The 18,791-nt window shown below is 25.9% G+C and overlaps 1 protein-coding gene across 1 annotated transcript in view; it reads right to left on the minus strand.

Annotated features, from left to right (window-relative positions):
* The window catches only part of LOC107065360 (uncharacterized), a 183,347-nt gene that overhangs the window by 125,052 nt on the left and 39,504 nt on the right, over positions 1 to 18,791 (minus strand). The window lies entirely within an intron of this gene.

Below are 18,791 nucleotides of genomic sequence, written 5' to 3' on the forward strand. Positions count from 1 at the left end.
TACTTGCAACAAAATCAATTCTCGCAATCAGTCAAACAGAAAAGTACGCAAGTAAATTAAAGCAAATATGAAGGTAATGTCTTCAAATTGTTTAAAAAAAGTAATTTCTTTTTTGAATGACGGCTTATCAACACGTCAGACAGCGAAAAATTATAGTGTTAGCTAGTCGACAGTGCAGAGAATAAGAAAAAAATACTGTAAAATTATGTTATTAAATATTGGAGAAAGACTTAAAAAATTATCACTGCAAGATGAACGAAGAAGAATTATATATAAAGTGTGTAAGTCTGTGTGAGTCAGGAAGGTTCCCGAACGATACCGATGCTTTGTTTATTGCATCAGACCGGACGTTTTGGAAAATTCGAGAACCGCGTGCGGATGGAAATAAAGAAGCGATTATTGAATCATCATGAAAAGTCGCCAGTCGCCAATCGTCATCAGTCGTTGTTCATCATCTTTCAATTAAAAAATTGCAGTTGTGTATATCGATTATTATCATAAGATTTTAAATATATATATTTGTTTCTATCTATGGCTATGGCATTCAGCATCCAATCTTAATTGATAGAATTTGGAAAAGTGTAGTTTTTATCAGCTATTCCACCCACTGATCATACTGGTGCCCTTTGTTATATATGGTTATAATATTATAATAAATAAATCCTACAATTATCTTATTCTTGAAACTGTGCATTTGTCTCATTCTCTCGAAACTTAGTTTTTTGAAGGTTTCACTTCTAACACGTGTGATCTGCACACATGATTATTTTTTTCTATACCTGCCTCGCTCAATATTTTTCTTGCTGAAGGCTTATATATAAACTAAGAAAACAAATTACAAACATTTTTCAGATTTAAGATTTCTTTCACAAATAAAAGGTTAAACATCCTGGAAATTTTGACTTTGCTATTATTCTCAAAAATATAAACTACTCGATGAAGAATCAGTTCTCATATTCGCAGGTGGAAACTCATAAAAATCTGTGGATTATAAAATCGTATGAACTTCACCCCCAGAATGTATACTCTTTATCAATTTTTTAAATCAATGAACCTTGTAGGCGTCAATGTAACTATCCAATAAGAAACAAAGTTTTATATCCTGCAAACTGATTGGTTATGCAACGAAGTAACTGATTTAAGAAGTGGAAGTAGGAATAGGTCTATAAAGAAAATCAGGAAGAAAAGTTAGGATTATTGATAAAGGATTAGAATTATTATATAGGAAAGGATTATTGATAATATTATTGATTAGGATTATTGATATAGGAAAGAATTATAGATAATTTTTCTATAATTCGGTATTTTTGTTTTAGTTCATACTAATCGTAAGTCTGCTTTAGTTAATAAGCCTGTATTCAGTTTCAATGATAAGTCTGATTTCTGTTTTGATTATATGTTTGTATTGTGTTTCAATTATTGTAATAAGTCTGTATTCTGTTCTGCAAAATCAATGAAACATTTTATAAGATTGATCGATCGATAACATAAAAGAATAATCTTAAAGATTAAAATTATTTTATTTCTGTTGATCGAAGCAGAAACAAAGGCCTACCACACCAGATACAGCAAAAGTAAGCATCTTATTTTAATTCATAATTATTTATCTTCGCTGCAATAGAATTTCGATCAAATTTATAGTTAGACTATCTTCTTTTCCTCCAATTTCTCACATCTAAATCTCATCACTCGTCAAGTCAGCCGCAATTTTTTAGGTCGTTCCCTAATAAATTCTTCGCAGCTTGACCAAAAATTGACCACATTTTTTATTACGCCACAGGACGTAAAAGTAGTATTAGATTATATTACATTTGTAATGAAAAATTATTGAATGTGATTTTATATTTTTTAACATATTTTGTAAATAATATTAAAACTTTCGATAATATTCATTGACCAACTAAATTGATGAATTACAGCTTTATTAATTTTAAAAATAACTTTGCAGTTAAAGTTTACCACTACTGTTTAGAATTAAAATAAAAAAATTTGATAAAATTAAGAAAAAAATTAAACAAGTATATATTGTTCAATAGTATTGGATTAAATTATCAACTTTCAAAGATATGTTTTCACAATAATAGTTTATTACTGATGCGAACAATTTAAAGTAATGGAAAGTGTTATAAAAATGAAGAAAACAAAAACAGCAATGTAATTTTCAATAATATTGTTCTGCATTGTATTTATAAGTATATTAATGAAAAATTAAAAATCTACTAAATATTTTTATGTATTGTATAATATTAAAAATATCGATTAACTATTTATTTACCTGTTATTAAACATAATATACGAATCATAATCTCATTAATTTCAAGGATAACTCTTGACAGAGATAGTTTATTACTGTAATACTTAGAACTTCGATCGAAAGCATTGTAAAAAAAGAAAGTAAAAATAAAAAGAAGTAAAAGGAAAAAATTCAATTTAACAAATCTGTCGAGTAAAAATCGTTGATTTTTTTTTTCAATTGTTTCCTCTTTTTTCTCTTTTATTCTCGTTTTCTCTGTGTCTATCTCTGTCAGTCTCGGTGTGACGTTCGTTGATCAACTTCCATTTTGTCGATCCATCCTTGACAGCACGAAAAATATCGGAAAAGTACGATTCTGGTATCAACCGTAGAAAATCCTCGTCGTTTTTCCTTCGTTCTTGGTAATTTCAACGATGAATGATAGAAACACGGGTTTTGTCTCTTCGATCGACGTTTGAACGAGCCTCCACGCATTTTCACTTCCGTTAATAGCTTATATATATATATATATATATATATATATATATATATATATATATACATATACGTATGCAAATACATATATATATGTATTTACTTTCACATGCCTAAATCGATGGCATCTATAGTAGGTAAAAATACATTTGTGTATATGTGTGTGTGCGTGTGTATGTATGTATGTATCTGTATGTTTACGTCCTCTGAAAAGCACCCTAAAACCCTTGATCCGTCGAAGCCAAGGAAATGAACGTTTGTAGAGTGGCTTTTAACGCGAAACAAAAGCTGCGGTTTCACCGGCAATTGCGGATTACGAAAAAAATAATAGAGACGAGAAAATTTTCGGTAACGATGAATTTTTATGATCAAATTGCATAACAATGGGAAAAAAACTTTATCGATATACAGAAAGAAACTCATTGTTTTATTTATTTCTATTGATTTCTACAATAGTTTTTTTTTTGTATATGCGTAAAAAAATAAGTGTACATATTTAAAGATTGTTATTTTAAATGTACGGTGAATTTATTAAATATACAGGAATATTCATACCCCTACTGTTAATTTAAAAAAAAAATCAATATTTTCTTTTATATACAATATTTTAAAATTCTTATATACATAAATATATTTTAAGTATATTCGACTTTTCAATTTATATCAATTTTATTGCAAATAAAGATTTTATTATAGGAAGAAGTTAAATTCTGCATAGTTACAAAAAAAGAATTATATTTTTAGTATATCTTATGTAAGTAAAAATACTCTTGTGGCATCAATTTTGTATTATTTAAAAAAAACTATATTTTGCTAAAAATAAAATTTTATAGAATAAAATTTAAATCAATTTGATATTTACATGTATATGTATAATCCTACAATATCTGTGCATACAAATTTTAAAAATTTACGTTGCAAACAAATATCAATTATTTCAAATTTACAATGTAAAGTTACTACATTAGGTATATATAGTTATACATAGGAATACTCCTTTGATACATTGAAAACGAGTGCACGTAGCAAATGAAAAGTTTTCTAAGAAATAAACGAGATCAATGTTCACGAATCCCTAAATAAAGTTTATGATTAAGTATGTTATTTAGTATTGTAATAGTTAGAATAAAATTAATTAATTGAATACTCACCTACATTTTGATCATCTACTCGTCTTGTGATTCCGAGAAAACAAATTTTTTATACTTTAGGTATAATGAAAGTAGTATAAATTTACACAGTCTATTTGAAAAAACCGAAACTCAATAATTATTTGTGATAAAGTATTACAAAAATGCATACAAGAAATTATGTTTTATTTCAGTAAGTTGTTCAGTTACCTTCACTATTAATTATGTCCATTAGGCAAGCTTTAGTGAGATTATCGGTATTATGTACAAGAGAGCTTGTGTTCTATATAAATTTGTTCGTACATACGTATCTTCGCATGAAATGACCCCTACATGAATCGGTCGGTCATACGAGACCTTTGCATGGACGATTCGTATAATGGGTCACTCGTAGTTAGGAGCTTTTGCATTACCAAACGTTGAATCAATTATTTGATATATTTCTATACCTGTATACCTGTTATATTGACACAAATTACTATCTCCATAAACTGAATAGAAATTCAAAGTGAACCGAATTCGACTTAAGCCGACTTAATTGATAGAAATCCGATGACATTGAGAGTAACATTGATATTATCTGAGAAACGCAACATTTTATCTATTGACTTATGATCATTATTTTCTTTGTACATGATCATTAATATTGTGGTGCATGGATATAATATTGTGATCATTAATATTGATCATTAAAAGTGGCCTAAGTCCATTTTCAAAAAGAGATTAAGTTAGCTAACATAGTAGTTACATGTTAACATGATCTCTTTTCATTCTGAGATGATACTTTTTACTCATATATTTAAATGCATTAAGATTTGGTAAACACGAAAATTTGCCGGTTAATAAAATGATGAAAAAGTTTATTTTGAAAGTGGCTTTAGTCCAATCATAGCTATTGAAAACATATTATTTTCCAAATAATGCTAATTATGCTAATTGAGATGATAAATTTTACACCTTTAGAAAACTGAGAAAAATTATTCTATTATATGTATATGTTATCTATTATATGTATTCTTAAATTTAATCAAACGCAAATCTTTCAATATCTATATTCGAACATAAATGGACTTAAGCCACTTTCAAAATAATCGGCTCATATTTACCCTTTTATCCTATTCTTTCATGCAAACAAGTTTGTAAAAGTTTTTCTTGCTACTAATTCACTTTCTACACATAATTCTGACATGTATAATAATCATACTTCAAGATTAATATAGATTAAAAGAAATAGAACTTCTTAGGAATTGTCCACACATACTTAAAGAGAAAAAAAAGAAAGTTTTTTTTTAGTTCTGGAAAAACAACGGAAAAATTTAGTTTTATGAAGTTGTCGAGTAGAAGCAATCAAAAATACCAGCAAGAGCAGATAGTTAATAGAGATAAGTCTATATAATATATCTTTAAGTTTAACCAAGCCAAATAGCCCATAATAGACCCAATTCCCGAAAATGTAGGATTCATGTGAAGATATAGTTTTTTTTTTTTTTTAATTGATATTTGAGAGATTTTGAGCTCGCTGATTATGAATCTAAAATAAATTTTTGTATTTAAACAAAAAATTAGAAGGAAAATGGCGAACTGTTCTTTAGTAAATTAATTTAATATTTTTTAAAAGTATTATTCGAAGATTTCTGGGTTTTCTGATTATGAATCAGATGTTTTTTTTTTTAAACTTAATGGTGGAGTGTTTTATTCTTTAAATTAGATTTTCGGATTAAGCTGATATGAACCATAAAATAATTTGTCATTTAATCACCGATAAATGTAAGGCTTGTGTAAAGAAAATTTTTATAAAAATTCTGCAAACTTGAGATTGAAATCACAAGTACAATTGTGCATTATTTTACGAAACAATTGCAGTGGCCAAATTTGCAAAATAAAAAACTTATCACAGTCGATTTAATATCGAACATGCTAATATAAGTTAAAGTTTGTCTCTTCTGTTTTTATAATATTTTAATTTCTTTGTCGACTTGTTCAGTGACTTTGAATGAATTTTTCAAGATTATCGCAATAATGGAAACAACACGTGAAAAAAATGTGACAACAGAAACATTACGAAGAATGTAATGCAACATGGATCGTATGATACAGCGAGTATTATATGTCCGTCGTTTTATTAACAAACGACGTCGTTTGTTAACGAATAAACACGAAACATCGTTGCTTCCTTGAACTATCCCCTTTTTATCTCTCTTTTCTTCTCCTTAACTAACCTTCTATTAAATGGTTACATTTCTCATATGTCTTACTTTTTTCAATATCCTGAATTAATGGAATAAAATAATATTCTATATTTTATCCTCTTACCTACACTGATTTATGAAACAAAAACAAAATTTCATTTCTCGTATGTCTGTCATACGAAGTGTCTTTTTGTTAATTTTTTTCATTTTAATTATAATTTTTCATATTCAACATTTGGTAAATTTTTGGATTACTTCAAATCCATTATTACGTTAATATCAGTCCTAAGAATTAGGATGACATTTAAAATTTTTCGTTTTCTGTTAGTTAGTCCTTTGTTGTTAAATATGAAGAATGTTTCCTCTTTAATCATTTTTTGTTAAATTTATCATAAACTTCTATTATAAAATGGTTGGTGTTTTTTTTATTGCTTCTATATATCTCTTTGTTTAAACTATTTTTTGGACACAGTTAGAAAAAAAAATTATGTAATATTTAAAAATTATAAAATATGTAAATTTATAATAATTTATAAATATATAAATTCTAAAATATTTAGAAAAAAATTTTAGAATAAAGATAATGTTTAACAATATTGGAACAGTAATCACGTAGATTAGAATAAGGTAGCTAGTGAAAATGCTAATTTGTTTCAAATTATATTTCATTATTCAATAAATTGCTTAAATTTTTTTTTATATTCTGTAGAAATGTTTCTTATTTTTTATTATATTAACTAAAAATAGAAAGAAAAGAAATGTAAAAAGTTTTATGAGTTCGTAAGAAATGGACTTACACATCGATATTTGTTGAAAAACTTTTTGTCTATCTCTCTTATCTTTTTAACTTTATTTTCTCATTTTTGTCTGTTTCCCTTATTCATTATAAATTATAACAATCTTATCATTGCATCTGCAACTTTAAATGAAGAAAATAGAGTATTTGAAATACTTGAGTAACATAAAGAAAGAACTCAAGGAAAAGAAAAAAAAATAATGTTCGAATTTATAACGAATTGCATGTTATTGAATGTATAGAACTCTCGAAGTACCAAAAAATATTTGTGTGATAAGAATGAGAGAAAAAAATATATTTATTTGTAATTACATGAATTCGAATAACAAAATAAATATATATTATTTTAGATACGAATTATGGATTACTCGTGATTTACAATTTTAGATTACGTGTCATTCATGAATTGTTCAGAGTTTACAAATGAGAGACCGAATGTGACTGACACTATATTCCCAAATGAGATTGTATTGAAAATAGAATCGTATGCGACTAAATGTGTTTTGAGACTAATTGAAAGTCCAGATTTTATCTAAATGCGATTGAATATAACTTGAGATTGACAATGAATCAAAACTGTGTCTGTGTTTAACTAAATGTGGTGTTGTGAGATTGAGTCGAGATTTGTAGTGAGTAAAATCGAATTTTGTCGTGAAACTGATTTTAAATAAACATTGTATATGTGGACAACCAAATGTTCTTGTAAAATTTAATCAAGATTGTATCAATGTGGGATATAATATGTTTTAAGATTAATTACAAGAAAAGATCCTGTAACTAGGATTTGTGATTATGTTATTAAAGCTCGGTAGCCGTTAATGTGCCCATTACGTAGCTAATCTGTAGATTAAATGATTTGTTCTATTAAGATTAGTTATTATTATAATTCAGACAACTAGTTAGTTATGAATCCGTTTGTTATGAAAAAGTTAGTATGAACTATGAGCCGGGAATTATTGTGATTGGAATTATTTAAAAATTGTATGTAGAAAAGTAGTAAAAAAACGTATTTTAAGACTTCATGTTTTATTTCAATTTATTCTTAAAAACCGTCAATTAATAAATCTAATTCTAGAAAGAGAGAGAGAGAGAGAGAAAAAAAATGGAAAAAGAGAAAAAGTTAATAGACTCTAGAAAAACCGAAAAGTCTAGAGAAAATTAGAAAAAAAGACTAAGGGTAAAATTAAAGAAGATTTTGAGGAACGGTCTATTCACGATTTCCACTATTATGAGACCGTACGAGTGAAACGATTTTTTTTTTATCTCGTATACAAGTACAGAATATTACAAAACGTCTGACCTCTTTTTTATTTATTGAAACTCCCGGTCTTAATTTTACTTTTTCTCTCTCTTTCTCTCTTCGATTCTCTTTTTTTATTTATTTTCTTGGTCATAAAAAATCATCTCTCCCATGGTTCCTTTCTTTACGTAATATTTTTTCAGTTACATTAAGAAAAGAAGAAAGACAGAGAAAGAGATATAAAAAGAGAAATAGGTTTTGAAGTTATGCAGTCGTCAATAGAATCAACAATCGTTTCCAGTGTAGATTTACGGAAAATTCAATTCTATCGAATAGAATCGTCTCATACTGTACGCGATTAATCAACTTTCTGATAAAGCGGTAACGTATCGTGTTATCGGCTAGTCGATAGACTCCTGAATATATCCGAAAAAACAAAAAAGAAAAAAAATACATTTTTAACAATCACAAAGAGATAGGAAATTAGACAAAGGATTCTAAAACACTAAATGGAACAAGTTAACAAGGTCTTGATGCTCATTAAAATGTTTCTTTTATTGCATACTTTTTTAAGATATTTATAAAATAAAATTGTTGAAAGAAAACAGTACTGGAAAATATAAAAAAGAGACAAAACATTTGATAAAATAAACTGGACAAAATCATGATGTTAATGAAAATTATTATTTTTATTTATTAATTATCTGTTCTTAAAATTTATCAAATAAATATTTTAATTACCAATTTTTAAACATGATACGTACGTCTATAGAAGGTGTGTCAGAAAACAACTCAAATTTTGTATTTAACATTATTATATTAATTAAACTTATTTTTAGTTTAAAGTTATTAAAAGTAATGTTTATTTACCATATTATATTCAGATACAAAAATCAGTACACATGAAAGTTTGATGATGAATATCTTTTGAACGCTTAATTTAATCGCCAAAACACACGACACCATTTTTATAGAGCAGTTAATTTCCTACAAAAATTTGTATTGTGCACTTTTTAATAGTCATTTATTGTCGAGTTATAAAATTCATAAACAAAAATGAAATTTGTCTAAAAATCATCAAACTCAAATCTTCAATATCATTCAAATGGTGAGGTTTACGGAAAAAATATAAGATACCTTTTTAGTAGAACAGTAAATTTCCTACAAAATTCGTCTTGAACATTTTTCTGTACAATCAATTAATGATGAGGTATGAATTTTATTCTATTGGACTGAGAACAAAATAAGAAAATGCGATTCGGAGGATCTTCCTATTAAAATTAAGAGCTCATATTTGTTGAGAATTGTTTTAAGGTGTATAGCAACCCATTTTTCCGTGGCACTTGAAAAAAAAAAAAAGTCATTTTTTTGACCCACCCTAATATATATATATATAATAACGAACACTATCATTAATTTAAAACAATATAACAAAGGAATAATAACTTGATGTTTTTCTAATAAAGCAATGCTAACCTAAGTTAATGCCAACCCCTTCCCCCACTTTTTCCATACAGTCTCATGTTAGTATTTACCTTCACTGCTACGCTATATTAACATTAAAAATCTTTCCGCAATTACAATTCTTGTAATGTGAGTGCTTAAATATGACAATATTTATTCTATAAATATTCATCTCTCTCACCTAGCAGTCTATTAAATCTTATATGCGATATTAGTCGTTAACACGTTGACTGCCGTTTAGGTCACCGGTGAAAATAAATATCGATACTGATAAATTTTAAAATAATACCATTGTTTTTATAAAGATTTGAAGAAAATAATGACCTAAAGAACATGCAAAAATAATTTTATTAATAAAAAGAAAATGTGCATGACATATTACAACGGTTTTTCTCGTATGTAATTGCTTGATAAAATGCAATCTTTTTCATCAAAACATTTCACTAAATAAATCGTTAACTTCATCCTAAAATCAGGAATTAAAATATTTTTTAAATTATTTGTTTGTATAACATCATTTAATTTACAACATAAATAATCTGTAAAAGTTCTATTGTCAAATGTCCAGTTACATTTTATAGCTTTTCGCAGTAATGAACTATAAGCAATCATTTGATCAAACAAATCAACTACAGATTTCCATAAATTCTAATTTATTACCATTTTTGGACAGTTTTAAACTATTGCTAATCACAAAAATGGTGTACAATGCATCCGTGGTCACCGGTGACCTCACCGCAAATAATGCATTAAACACATAATAAGAAATTCATGTTAGCGTGGCAGGCAAATCACGTGAAATGCACTCGTGGCACTGAAACACGCAAAGCTAATACTATTTACCCTCTACTATTACCCTAAAAAGCTATAACTATTTAGTTATTTACTAACTTTGAAACCGATTAGACTTCATGATAAAAAGTAAAAGGCAATAAGAGCGTTTTGCCTTTTATTAAGAAATCCACATTATTACGCACATAATATATATAAATAAAAAAAATTAAAAATTAAATAATAAAAATTAATTTTTACCGTACCTGAAACGATACATTTTTCAGTATGATATTCGTTGCATTGACACACGAAACATACATTTTTTCAGCATGAACTGCATTTTATTTGCATAATAATGTTGATTTTGTAATAGAAATTGATAACGTTAGCACACACACAAATTTAGACGTCCTATAATACAAATGCACTTTCTTTTTTTTAATTTTATTCCTTATAAAATTAATATAAAATATTCTAGAGAAAGAAAAGAAAAAAAAACATTTATTAAGCTTACTTTACAATCATGAAAAAAGGAGAATTAGAAAAAAAGAACAAAATTATTTCAAAATGGAAAACAAACTTAATTCTCTGTCAATATAAAATAAGATATAATTATCGACAACTTCTGAGACACACACAGTGTCGTTATTGTAGACTAATACACTAATACAGCTAAAGGAATACGTATCTATGTGAAATATTTAAAATAATTTATTATACAATAATCATACTTCTAAATTAGTACAGGTACAAAGAAATAGAAATCTTTACGAACTATCCATCCACACTTAAGAAAAAAAAACGATAAATATGACCCAAAAGAGTTATAAAATAAGTATATATATATATATATTATATTATATTATATTTATTAGTATATATTATATTATATTTATTAGTATATATTATATTATATACTATATACTATTATATATATATATAAATTACAAAGTTATAGCTAGAAAGTGTTTTCTATTATAAATAACGTGATATTATCTTGTAATTTGCCACAATGTTGTAATTTGGACAATCCTAGATACCTAGGAATAGCTCGTCTGACCGATTACCTACTTACTTGTACTATACCTCCAAGATAATACTAGACGATAGTAAACACCTATGGGGGTTGCTCGTTTAGCCATACTACCTAAGAATAGAGTAACACCTACATGTACTCGCTTAAGTGTACACCTGTGGCATTAACGTTACTAACTATTACCACTATAACTACCTTATCAAGGGCCGAAGCAGAAAAGCTGTCTTAAATAACACCTTATTAAGGATCATCACGAATACCTTATATAACTTAAACCTTATTAGAGGGACCAACGTTACCAATAGTTATAAAAATAAATATTATATGCATAAATATATTTTATGAATATTTAACATTTCAATTCACATCAATTTTATTGCAAAAGAGCATTTTATTATAAGAGAGAAGTGAAATTTTACATAATTAGTAAAAAAATTGGTCTCGTAAAATATGCTTAATCGTTTCAAAAGCATTATGAGATGCAAAGCAAATCTAACTAAATATTACTTACAAAAATAATAATTATATTTTTATTATATTTTACGTAAGTACAAATACTGTTGGGCCACCAACCCTAGTAACACAAAATATTGAAAAATATTGAATACATGTGTATTTAATATTAAAAGAGATTTAATGTCTTTTAAATGTAGAGAATTTTGTATTACTAAAAAAAAACTATATTTTTCAAAGAATAAAATGTTCTGTAATAAAAAATCAATTTAAAAGTTGGATAATCCTACAATATCTGTGCATAAAAATTTTAAAGATTTGCATTTTTTATAACAAAATATTAATTATTTTAAATTTACAATAAAGAATATTCCTATGACTTATTGTCTATTAAAGATTCCTTACACAATAGTTTCTATGAGCTTAAAGCTTTGTTTAATTTGCTGATGTGTGCTATTTCTTCCTCAAAAAATAATTTTCTAATAATGAAATTTGGTAAGACCGTTGATAAAAATATAAGTGTGTATATCACAGTTGATAATATATATATTATATTTGTAGTTATTGTAATTATAGTATATTATATATATTAATATCGTTTATAATATAATATAATATAGTAAGTATAATATATATAATATTATATAGTGTATTTATTAGTTGATAAATTTAATTTCTGTTAGTCGCTACTACAAAGTATTAGTCACTCTAAGATTAATAAGTTTTGCCGGTAAAGTCACATGTTTTTTGTAGCTGAGAAACTGCTGAAAGGGACTCAGTCTTTACAGATTGAATTTCTCGATACCAAGAAGATTTATCAATCCATTGAAAATGAACAACGATAAGTTGTTTTTCCAACATTAACTTCTTCACTACTTCAATCTCAAGAAAACCACAGTGGAGAATATAACTTTTTATTTGAAGTTTATGGTAATGAAACTCCATCGATAAGAACATTTAGAGATTGGTTTGAACGCTTTCGATACAGTGGTAATATTAAAGTAAGAAACAAAGAACTAAAAAGTATAACCTAAATTTTTGAAGTTGCTGAGCTACAAGAATTCACTGTAAAAACGCAGCTCAAATGCTTTTCAACTTTTCGAAAGCTTTAAAGTTAGTCCAATGCCTGTTTCAAGATATTTGCACATTATGAAAAAAATTCATGAGAAATAGAAATTATTACCATATATTTCAGAAACGAAAAAATGTCTGAAATTAAGTTTACTACCTAATAAATAGTAGAAAAAAATAAGATAATTATAGGGGGAAGGAGAAAGGGTGCAATGATAGGATTTATTTTTTGGATACAAGTAATACGACGAATAACAGGAGTCGAAACTACTAGAAAATTTAATAATAAAACGATAGAAACAACAATACAGAAGTGACTTTAACCGTCGATAAGAGAAAGCTGAAATTGGGTTTGCATTTAGGTAGGTTGGTTTGTATATACAGTCGATGCTAGAGGTTCTGCGCGGGTGGATTTTGCCGGAGGCCTGAAAATCAGGTCAGTATCAGGTCACTGAGCTCTGTATCTCTTCCTCTCCTTCCCACCCATTCTCTCTCTCTTTTCACTTCCTTTTTACATCTCGTTTCCTGTCTCGCTGCGTTCTAAATGGATAACAAATCCAATATAATTCTTGTTCAGTTTATATAATATTAACAAATAATATTATTATTAAAAATTGATGGTTAATTTTATTCATAGCTTAATAACAATTCAACGAGGTTAACCCGCGTGACCGATGAACAATATTTCTATTAATACATTTATTGTCGCGTATTTTGTATCTTTGCAATATTTTATATACATATAAAGGTTGAAAAAGAAATCGTTGTACAACCAAAAAACGGAATGAAAAAAATAGAACATAAAGTTAATAAATATTTTTTCATCTGAAATTTTATTTACCAAAAAAATAAATTTAATTTTTCGAATCGTTAAATTTGATTTTTTTTCCATTATTCATCCATCAAATGTTTCTATGCAACTTATTGTTAGTATTTATAAATATTGACAGTGATATAATCACATTTTATTTTTTATTGCCTACTATTACTTTATATTATTATCGTACAAGTGGTTTTGACAATATTTTTCCCGAAATCGTTTTTCTCCTAAATGTATTACTCTATTCATATGATCTCGATTAGAATATTTTGCTATATCTTTACGGTAATTCGAGATAAATGGAAACAAACTGTTACACTTCCTGATAAACTACAATTTCTGTGTTACAATAATGTTATCATCGATGTTTATCAACATTATCTTGCATAAAGATAAATAACAATAATCAGAATAACTATAAATTGATCGTACTTAATTGTTCAACTATCAAACACAGTTTTTACTAAAACGAAGGTTCAAATGAAAAAATGTGATATCAAAATTTTGTTTTATTTTGTCACATAGAATCATTTTTTGTCTGGTTGTATTACAATTACTGCCCCGATATGGAGTAATAGTGCGTCATTTTCTTAAACTATGTTCTGTTAAAAGCCAATTAATGTTTTGTGAACAAATTAAACTATTTTTATTTTCTTGTATTAACAGAATAAAAATTTGAGAATTCTTATAAATTTAGAAGAAATCATATATCGTACGTGCAATAGTTGTTACGTAAAAATATAAAATCAGAGAATAATATGAACGTTTAATAAGAGAACAATATGATTTGATATCAAAATGTCTGAGAAAACATTTAGATATAAAATAAATATTAGCATATAAAAAAATGTCTGATTTAATCAAATTGGAAATAAAAGAAAAGAATCTTTACGGCTAGCAAAATTTAGCTAACTATTTTCTGTCATTAAATTTACCAAATTTAGAAAGAACAAATTTTTGTTTTGTTTTCTTAACTCTTACATTTATTTGTTCAATTAACATATTATTGATATGTATATTTACATATTAATAAATATATATTAGTATTTTTTATATTAAATTTTTAGATTAAAAAATGTTACGTAATATGTTTATTTTATTCATCACTAGCACGATTGTACCAAGATTATCTTATCACCCTGTATATAAGCATAGTATATTAACTTGTGTCAACAAGATTCGATATTCAAATAATTGAATATAAAATTGGCACCATACACCTTCCTAATTATAATATTATGCAAATTCAAATCAAAAATATTTAAATGGGAATTAAATTATTATCGAAATATGATAATATTCGATAACGATGGATAACTATGAGTATATTTCTTTTTTCATTGATATTAGAATAAATCCACGGATATTAAAATTTATACGTTAATTGAAAATATTATTAAATCAAATAGCTACTATTTAAGCATCCCTTTAAAAATAGTTTTTCTTTTTTGACACCCGAAAGCTCATTATTGTTATTATTAATATTATAATTATTATTAATATAAAATTCTAATATTATTTCTGCGATAGTTCTTTATTTATTATATTTTACCATTTTTTGTACAATTTTATTATTTTCAGAATATAAAATGCATCACGAGTCTTAATTTATTAGAAAAATAATAAACCTAGAGTATCATTTTTAGTCATATATTTAATAAAAAAAAACTTAGAATACATAACGAAGATTTTTAGACGTACCTTTCAATTATACTTATTAAAATTTAAGCTTTTATAAAAAATAGTTCAAGACAAAGATAGTTTATCTTTTGTCTGAGCTATACTATTTCAGAATCTACATTTATAAAAAAGAGAACACAAGAATATAATAAACTAATATTGTAATGCAGTGGATCTTAATATTTTCCGATTGTCGACAATTTTGTTGCATTCAAATTTCTCTAAGGATTCGATATCAAATTTTATTATAAAAAATGTACAATGCAAAAAAGCTAATAATTTATATCAAAAATAAATGAAACGCATTTCTGATCTCAAGAAAAATAATTAAACAAATTTAATTAATTATAATATAACAATTATGATTTAAATATTATGATTGATGAGCATTTTGGTCAACTTATATTATCTTAAAACTTTGTTGACCGGTTTTGAGTTAACTCGCGTTTCTGTAACCGAACGTTGCTGACCGGTCACGAGTTAAATCGTAATGCGCTTTTTTTTTCCCATCACGCTATTTAAAAGAAAATAAATATTACAATAGTAACAGAGTTTTTTATACTATTGTTATACTGTTTATCATACAAAGAATAAATATTTAAAGTCTAATAATAAGTAAAATTTATTAAAAATTACTTATATTGTTTTACTTTACAATTCAGTTACGAAGTAATAGCCGGTGACATGAGATAAATTCTTAAAAAAATAGCCGGTCGACAAAGTGTTAAATTCTGGAAATAAATTTAATACAGTAATCCTTATTTTTGTCTTCACATTGAGTTTTGTTCGATATCTAGATTGTATAATATCACAGAAACTGCTGGAACCTAAGTTTCACACAAATAAGAAGTCGTTAATGTTTTAAAATAATGAAAATTGCTTAATATTTAACGATGTCTTTGTAAGAAAGTTGCAACTTTCTAAAACACCGAGGTATATGCTTTGAAATCTTTTAATATAGTAAATAAATATTCAAAAGAGATCCTATTTATTAATAAATGTGAAAAATAATTGTTCAAATTAACTCAGTAATACAAAGCCTAAAACTCTCTAATTTTAAAACTATCGAATAATTCATGTAATTTTTTCGATAAATTTCAACTATCGTAATTTCATTTTACACAGATTTACACGGATATATATATATATATATATTCTTTTTTATATCTGTTAAAAATAACGTTAATAGAATTAATCAGGAGAAGAAAACATCGATTTCCGTTATGAAAATTTTTATTTCACATATTTTTTTTTAAAAGAAACAAAAAAAGAAATAAAATAAGAAAAATTCAAAAAAACCAAAATGAATCGTACTTGTTATTTTTATATTTATAATTAAATTTTTGTACTTTTTTTGAAATACTAAAGTAACTCAATTATCATTCAAACTTTAAAGAAGTGAGACTAATGTTAAAAATATATTTTTCTGGTCACGTAACGTTGGGATTATTTACCTTGTATAAAAATAAAAAAAATGAACTCGTCCACAAATAGTACGACATAAATCGAGGAATGGGATGTATTATTCTCGTGTTCCGTTTTCTCTATTAAGGTACATCTTTTCTGACGATAAAGTTCAAGTACCGTAGGTCATAGTGTAAGAACACTTATGGTAAGCATATCGTGGTAGGTATTACTATTTTCCCTTTTCTATTTCTTTCCTTCTCACTTTATCTCTCTCTCATTCTCTATTCTCTCTTCTTCTTTTTCTCTCTCTCTTTCTCTCTCTTTTAAAAATATTATTTTCTTTTTCTCCTCACGTAATCTTGCATTGAGTCCCATCGTTTTCCTCAATAACACGTTTTACTACGTTCAATTTTACACACTCACACACACACATCCCCATGTATACATAAAAGAATGTCTATTCTTTCTCGCTTTATATTTCACGCAGCTGTATATCATTCATTCAACAATTTTCATAGTTCAAGATTATTTTATTGAAGACTTTGAAAACATCTTTGGAAGTCTCACGGTCTCAGAACTACATAAAAGCGAAAAAGATAAAGATAAGGACAAAAAAGATAAAAATTCGATCTCTTTTCTATTCCATTTATAAGTAGGAAAAGAAAAACAGAAAGAGAAAGAAAGAGAGAAAAAGAGAGAGATAGGGAAAAGTACAAATTCTCTCTTTCATATCATCTTATAATATTTTCTATTCTTTCTCTTATTTCCCGTAGTTTTTGTTTTCTAATTCCCTTCTCAACCTTTTATATTTTTTCCTTTTAATAAAACTTTTTTCATATTTAGAAAATTGCATGAGAAAAGAAAACAGAATGGAATGAGAAAAATTTCAAAATATTTTTTTTTTCAACAAAATACTTATAAAAAAAAATAAGAGAATACGAATATCATCGAGCTTCTTTTATTTTCTACAATACATTTGTAAGCTTTTCTTTGTTTTGTTGAATAAATTCAATAGGATATCTTGTCTGAAATAAACAATAGCGTGAATTGTGAATTTATGTAACGCTCGCCGATAATTGGCGTAAAAGTCGAATAATTTTATTTCTTATAAAATTAATAAGTCATTTTAAAAAAAGTTTTCTTTCTTTCAATTGAAGGCAAACAATAATTAAATTGATATTGGTTCGAGTAATAAAAAAAATAATTTATTTAACACTTGGAACTCGTATATGCGTCCAATGAAAATTACTGATGTGGACTATAGATGCATATTAATATAATTTATAATAATATAATTTTGTTGCTTCCAGTAAGAATAAATGCAATTATCTTTATATGTTGTGTAAGATGAATACTCTTTACTATTATTTATATATATCCTTTTGAGATTTGTCATAGATAGATGAATTATTAATTATAGTGGAATTAAAGTAAAATATGTTTATTCATTGCCAAATAGTTAAATAATTTAAATTTTATTAATATTATATATATATATATATATCTACAAGTTTCTTCATTTTTACGTATTGATTTAAAAGGTGAATATTTTGTTATTTAAAATATAAGTTTAAAGCTTTTCCCCTATTATTTATAATATTTATTAAGTTATTTACCATTAAGAAATTTTACCATTTTTAATAAATTTTGACAGGAAATATTTTGAGTTTCAAAGGTTAATAATAAAATAATATAACAAATATTTATAATTATAACAGTTAATATCAAATGAAGAAAAACAATAATAGTGCAAGTAAAATTTTAACAAGGAATTAATAAACAATTTATACACATACTTATTTATATAAAACTCATTTAAGTGATCAATCTTTACCAAGTTTTATTTCTTTCTGCAAAATCCTGTTGTCAAATGTTACATGTCTGGTTCAAACTTAAATGTTATAATAAAATAAACGCTCTTACATTATAGAAGATCACTAATGGCTTACTGAAATTGTCTTAAAACTAACTATCGCAAAGCAGTAACAAAAAGTAGGTCATCC

This window comes from Polistes dominula, unplaced genomic scaffold (assembly GCF_049000335.1).
Source record: "Polistes dominula isolate Pdom_NZ unplaced genomic scaffold, Pdom_raw_medaka contig_21, whole genome shotgun sequence".
NCBI classification, from domain to species: domain Eukaryota; kingdom Metazoa; phylum Arthropoda; class Insecta; order Hymenoptera; family Vespidae; genus Polistes; species Polistes dominula.